This window comes from Xyrauchen texanus, chromosome 48 (assembly GCF_025860055.1).
Source record: "Xyrauchen texanus isolate HMW12.3.18 chromosome 48, RBS_HiC_50CHRs, whole genome shotgun sequence".
NCBI classification, from domain to species: Eukaryota; Metazoa; Chordata; class Actinopteri; order Cypriniformes; family Catostomidae; genus Xyrauchen; species Xyrauchen texanus.
This window is the reverse complement of record NC_068323.1, coordinates 18,013,155-18,019,914: the sequence shown is the minus strand read 5'-3', so window position 1 is coordinate 18,019,914 and position 6,760 is coordinate 18,013,155. Positions and strand designations below refer to the sequence as shown.

Sequence of the window (6,760 nt, the reverse complement as noted above, 5' to 3'; positions counted from 1 at the left end):
GTAACTATTCTAAACAGGTTTATCTGGAAAGATTTGATTACAACACCATTGTGGCAGGGCGGAGGGCTGGGCCGGGTCGTGATCCTACACACCCGGTCCCGTATTAGGCTAATTATGCCTCTGTGAATGATAAAGGTCGACTGCAGGGGATCGTGCGGGAGAGAGAGATCGTTTACGGACATGTCCGTCATGTGTGTGTTTGTGTCTTCTGTTTTAGTTTATCATTCAACTATTATTTATATTGAAAAGCCGGTTCTCGCCTCCTCCTTTCTGGGTTTCCGGCACCAGTGTAAATTGATCAATGGAAAGGAGGTGGCGAGAACCGGCTTTTCAATATAAATAATAGTATTTATTAGGAGGCATAAGTAGCCTAATACGGGACCGGGTGTGTAGGATCACGACCTGGCCCAGCCCTCTGCCCTGCCACAACAATAACACTTTTTTTTTTTCTTCCAATTTGTTCTAAAGTCCTCGTTGTGGCATAGTGATCAACCCTCGCATCTTATCAGATGGCCTGATGAGCGCAGTGTGTGTGGGGAGCGAACCACATTATATTGATGCTGTGTACCCTCACTAGCATCTGGGACAATACGGTTGCTTAGGAGACCCAGGTGGAGCATGCCCTGGGATTATAACTAGTCAACTACAGGGGCTGATGCCAACGTCTTTCCCACTGAGCTACCCAGGCACCATTTAAAAATTTGACACTCTTAAACAAACTGACAAACCTGGTCATTATGAAAATGTGCCTAGGGTTTGTTCAAGATAAAAGTATGTATATTGTTTTTTCAGTACAAAAAATACATATTTACATTACATTTACAAGACACTTTTATCCAAAGTGACTTACAGTGCACTTATTACAGGGACAATCCCCCCGGAGCAACCTGGAGTTAAGTGCCTTGCTCAAGGGCCCAACAGTGGCATCTTGGTGGTGCTGGGGCTTGAACCCCCGACCTTCTGGTCAGTAACTCTGAGCCTCAACCACTGAGCCAGTGTTACATATATACACACTGTTTATCGAAATAAACATTGAAAAACAAATATACTGGTAGCTTACTATCCCAACCCCCCTTTCTCAGAGCACACCTGTGTAAGGTAAAGGGGATGGGCAATGTGTAATTCTAAGGCAGATTTAACGCTCAGGCTTTCGGTTAGAAGGGCCATTGATCATCCTGAATCCAGACACACACTTACAGTACTTGAAGACATGGGGGTAAAAAATGACTGGAAGAGGTGAGCTCTATCTATATATAAATAACTTTAATACAAATTTGGCTTTGATGATGTCTTATGGTAATCTGAAATTGTGAAACTTCTAATAGTATGGTAATGAAAAATGTGAATTAATTATCCTTGAAATGTCAGCTTAAGTTGTAGTTTAAGAATGTTCACTCACAACCACTTTATTAGGTTCACCTGTACACCTACTTATTCATTTGGATAAAAGGGTCTGCCAAATGAATAAATGTAAATGTAAATGTAATGTGATTATTTAATCAGCCTATTGTGTGGCAGCAGTGTAATGCATAAAATCATGCAGATATGGTCAGGAGCTTCAGTTAATGTTCACATCAACCATCAAAATGGGGGAAAAAATTTGATCTCAGTAATTTAGACCGTGGCATGATTTGGTCCCAGACAGGCTGGTTTGAATATTTCTGTTACTGCTGATCTCCTGTAATTTTCACACACAACAGTCTCTAGAGTTTACTCAGAATACACAGAAATGCCTCGTTGATGAAAGAGGTCAATGGAAACTGGCCAGACTGGTTTGAACTGAGGGAATGGCTCAGATATCCCCTCTGTACAACTGTAGTGAGCAGAATAGCATCTCAGAATGTACAACATGTCAAACCTTGAAGTGGATGGGCTACAACAAGATCATGTCGGGTTCCATTTCTGTCAGCCAAGAACAGAAAACTGAAGCTGATATGGGCCTACCATCTGTGTACCTCAGCAGACATCGAGATTCATCAGACCAGGATGTTTTTCCAGTCTTTAACTGTCCAGTTTTGGCGAGCCTGTGCCGACTGCAGCCTTAGCTTTCTGTTCTTGGACCAGATGTACTGAGGAAAATACAATGTACTCTAAGACTAACCTGGAATCCAGTCAAATTTCCCTAATTTACAGAAATCGGCAGTGTTTGATAAGAGTAAAGCTCAACAGCATCTATGGCATCATGTTGATTACTTTCTGCTCATTTGTTAAAAAAAAGTTACAGTAAAGCACTTTACAATGGATGTAAATGGGAAAAGGACACTAAAATCATGATAACTTATAATGTTTATAACTTGTGGCTATACTTTTGAAACAATTTATATTTTAGCATTTATGGACTGGCCCCCACTCACAATTTTTTAGCATTTCTTTGTTTTTTATATAAAAGGCAAATTGATATTATTTTTGGTGGAAATTAACATAATGAAAATGGTGTTTACATGAAATTTAAATAATCAGATTATCAGATTATTCCCTGTATTTTCCCCCCCTCACTGATAGTGAGAACCCCTAATTGTGACCACAAGGAGGTTACCCCATGTGACTCTACTCTCCCTAGCAACAGGGCCAATTTGGTTGCTTAGGAGACCTGGCTGGAGTCACTCAGCACACCCTGGATTTGAACTCATGACTCCAGGGGTGATAGTCAGTGTCAATAGTCGCTGAGCTACCCTTTATTATCTGTTTTTGATGTAAAAATGTAAGAGGTATGCGCACAACACTTGTGCATATTGGATAAGCCAGTAAGCATGCAAAATTGGGCAAAAATCCAGACCAGATCACTCACACAAATTTTGCAACAGCACAGTCTGTGCGGACTGTCCTCGTGCAATCCAGATGTTTTTGACACATGGACAGTCCTCGTCTGTTTGCATCGTCGGAACATGTGCCTGCCATTGACTGTAACAAAAGAGTATCACAAAACAGTTGTAGTGCACAGTCATAAATCTTGACAGTTGGAGCTGGGAAGGAGGAGGGTTTCAGAGGAAAAACTCTTGCGTTGTTCTGCAGCGAAACAGGCTTACCTGCAAAACCGAGCAATTTAAATGTTAGACAACAAGAGAGAACTCAAATTGATTAGATAACAGATTACAATTTTAAGAATCTATCAGTTTATACAATGCAAGTCGATTGGCCTAACAAAACAACATGTGAGCGAATCAATTAGCTAACTAGTAACAAGTTCAAGAACCTATCAGCTTGCACCTTGTTTAGATATATCAGTCATGACATACTAATTACGAAGTACTTCATAATGAAGAATTGCTACTGCGAGAACATACACATACAGTGTTAGCATGTGAACATGTTGCTGCTGCAGAGTTAAGGCCTGATTATACTTCGGTTGTCTGTGTTGCTGTTCACTCCGTGCACAGTGTGCATAACAAGGGCCACATTAACGCACAGGCTTACCTGGGCTGAAGCTCCGGGGCCCCTGTCTGGCTGCAGACACATTATCCGTTATGTTCGCGGAAGCAAGCCCATGTAAACGTGCAGGGGGAGTCGCAAATGTAAACACAGAGATAGTGCTCAACAAAGATAGCAGTCCATGTAGCACATGGTCACAGAGTAAAAAAGTGCCGTCATCAGTACAGGGCCCAGATTTTCTTGACCCGCGGATGCAGTGCTCATCTGTGTGCATCATCACCACATATACCGGCCACTGAGTGTACTACAAGATTATCACAAAGCAGCTTTAGTAGGCATGCATTGAACACATTTGTATTTGCTCACTGTCAGAAGAGTATACTCAAAGTGCCATCCAATCCGGAACACAGAAAAAGGTGTACCCAGTAAAAGTATACCCAGGCCTTTAGACAAACACAAGTCATGCTGCATCGAGCATGTAAGACATGCTATTATTACACAATTAAACATACATTAAATCCTCCAACAAAGCAGGAAAGCTGCACAAACACATTCAAAGACACAAACCCCCTCAACAATGCTAACCTACTGCTAAGACTTGTGTACTGTTCTCCTGCTTTTACAAAGAGCCATGTGCAGCAAGTGTATGCTAGCTAAGTGTGCCTCACAAGCTTGGCTGAATTACGTAACCCTAATGTACTAAATCGCTATGTGTGCCTTGGCCAGCTTGGCCGAATAGCTTAAAGGTGGGGTATGTGATTTTCTTTTTTGACCATTTTTTCAAAATAACTTGAAATCCTATTCCTAACCCACTTACTGGCTGTAAATTAGAAGCACTGAAATGAAAATTAAGCAATTTAATCATCTGTGGAACGGGCAGGACTCGAAAAACTCCAGCCAATCATTTTCAAGACCATCTAGAATCATTGGACAGAAAATGTGTCAATCAAACGGTCGTACCATGCCCCCTCCCCCACCACCCTGGCGCGTGTGTCCCGTTCGTGCGCATACTCAAAGCTCGTGACCCAGTAACAGGAAGCGATTGTATTTATGTATGGAGAATAGAGCTTTTATAGTGCTAGTGGGGTTGTTCCACATTTCTATGAATCCTGTTTTGAATAGAAGACCGCTGTACAGACGCCAGGGCTGGCTATGTTCTTTTTTTTACAGTTATGAGAAAATCAGCTCTACACCTTTCAAGAGTGGTATGCGAACCCCTCCTCCTGCTGTGTCAACAATTTGCTCTGAAAAATTGTCTGACAGGTGAATGCACTGTTTGACTAGTGAGTCTAGAACACTGCTAGAACACTGCGCATCTGAGTTTTCGCTCGTGCATGATTGCGCGTCCATGTTTTTCGAATGGGTGGAGTCAGGGCCAGCGTTGGAGGAGAGAAGGTAGGACCTTAGAGTTGTGTATTTTCAAAATCTGCCGGCCGTTTTGCAAATCACATACCCCACCTTTAAACGGCTAATGACATAACTCATAATGTGTATGTGGACCAGGAAAGCCCAGAATTTATTTAACTTTGACTTAATCTAGTTATGTGTAGATTTATTGAAACTAATGACCTAAGATAGCAATGTGTGCAAGTGCCAGATTTGTTTGTATCACTCGACTTGTCTGTGTTCACAGCATTCCTGGCAGTCTGTTGTAGTCTGTGCCTTGCTTGCCTGCCCTACACACAATGGTTGAACTTGAACCTGCTTTGCATTTGTTCCAAACTATGTTCATCGGTAGAGCAAAAATAGACAAAATAATACCTGGCCATATTGTGTCTAAAATGAAAGTTACTAGAGAGTAGTTTCTTGTTTATCGAACTTTTGTGTTTAAGCAATATCAGTCTTGTCATAGGTATTCAGTATTTAATAGAATATATTCTAACATAGTTTTTTTGTTGTTGTTGTCTCTTTTAGATACAATCTGGGTCAGGATAAATCTTCACACAGGTGTCACATTAAAAAAGTTTTAATTCTGCTGCTTGCATTCACATTATTACTGTCTGCTATGTTTTGCATTTCTGAATACTCTATGCTGCCTGACACCTTGAATAATGTGGTAAACCAGATACGCTCCTATTATGGGTTGATTGAGTTCCCTTCTTCCCATGATAATAAAACACTGTTTTTAGCACCGCCACCCAAAGCTAATAAACAAGTCCAGCTAACAGCCACAACTACCAATCATACTTCAATCACTGTAGCATCCACTGTGATCAAGGACATTTCAGTGCATCATGACGCTTATCCACGCAACTATCTTTTCATCCTGGATGAACCTGATAAATGTCGCCAGCAGAATCCATTCCTGGTCTTGATGGTTCCTGTGGCCCCTCATGAGTTGAAGGCTCGGAGCGCCATCCGGAGCACATGGGGAAATGAGAGCTCAGTCCAGGGAAAAGCAGTAATGACTTTGTTCTTGGTTGGTATGCCTGAAGTAGCCAAAAATGATAAAGTCCAACAGCAGCTACAGGAAGAGAGTCGACAACACTGAGACTTGCTGCAAAGCAACTTCGTCGACACGTACTTCAATCTGACCATAAAGACGATGGTGATCATGGACTGGCTGGTCACTCATTGCCCTCAAGCATCTTTTGGCATGAAGGTTGATTCTGACATGTTCTTGAATGTGGAGAATTTGATGACTCTCCTATTGGCACCCAACACACCCAGAGAGAACTATATCACAGGTATGGTGATGTGGAACCGACCAGTCTTCAGAAACAAAAACTCAAAATGGTATGTGCCAGAAGAACTGTACCCAGAGACGATTTACCCAACGTACCTGCTGGGTATGGGATATGTTTTCTCCAATGATCTTCCAGAAAAATTAGTTGAAGTTTCCAAGGACATAAACCCCTTTAACATAGAGGATGCACATGTGGGTACTTGTCTGAAATGACCCTCAAAAAATATCTGTGTAGTTGAAGATAAGTCATCAAAAATGTTGGTCAATTTTCCCTGTGCATACATAACACATATACATCTGCTAAAAGTACATTTTGCCAACTTTTAGGAGTACACTAGTATATGGACGTGGAATAAAAGCCATAAAACTCCAATATTGATTTCATGGGGACAAGGGCATTTGGGGTTCCTGAAAAAAAGGGGATGATTTGGAGGAGGAGTTATATATCTTTTAAGGCGTGGTCACATTTGCCTTTGCATGGTGAAATAAATTAATCTTAATGGGAATCTGCATGATGGACTTCCCTGGCAAAGAACTTTCTATTGCAAATTTTGCTTGGAGTTCATTTGGTTAACACACAAATTCATAGCATTGACAAACAGGAAGTTTGGTTTGGCAGTGACCTCTGTGTGGGCAGTGCTTCATACACAGCCACACTAAATATTCACTGTGGATAAGAATATCATTTAAGTGGTGAGCATCTTT

At 41.4% G+C, this 6,760-nt stretch overlaps 1 pseudogene; it reads left to right on the top strand.

Moving 5' to 3' along the window:
* The first annotated feature begins 1,210 nt into the window (after nucleotides 1-1,210).
* Nucleotides 1,211-6,268, top strand: LOC127639520 (beta-1,3-galactosyltransferase 2-like; annotated as a pseudogene).
* Nucleotides 6,269-6,760: the final 492 nt, after the last annotated feature.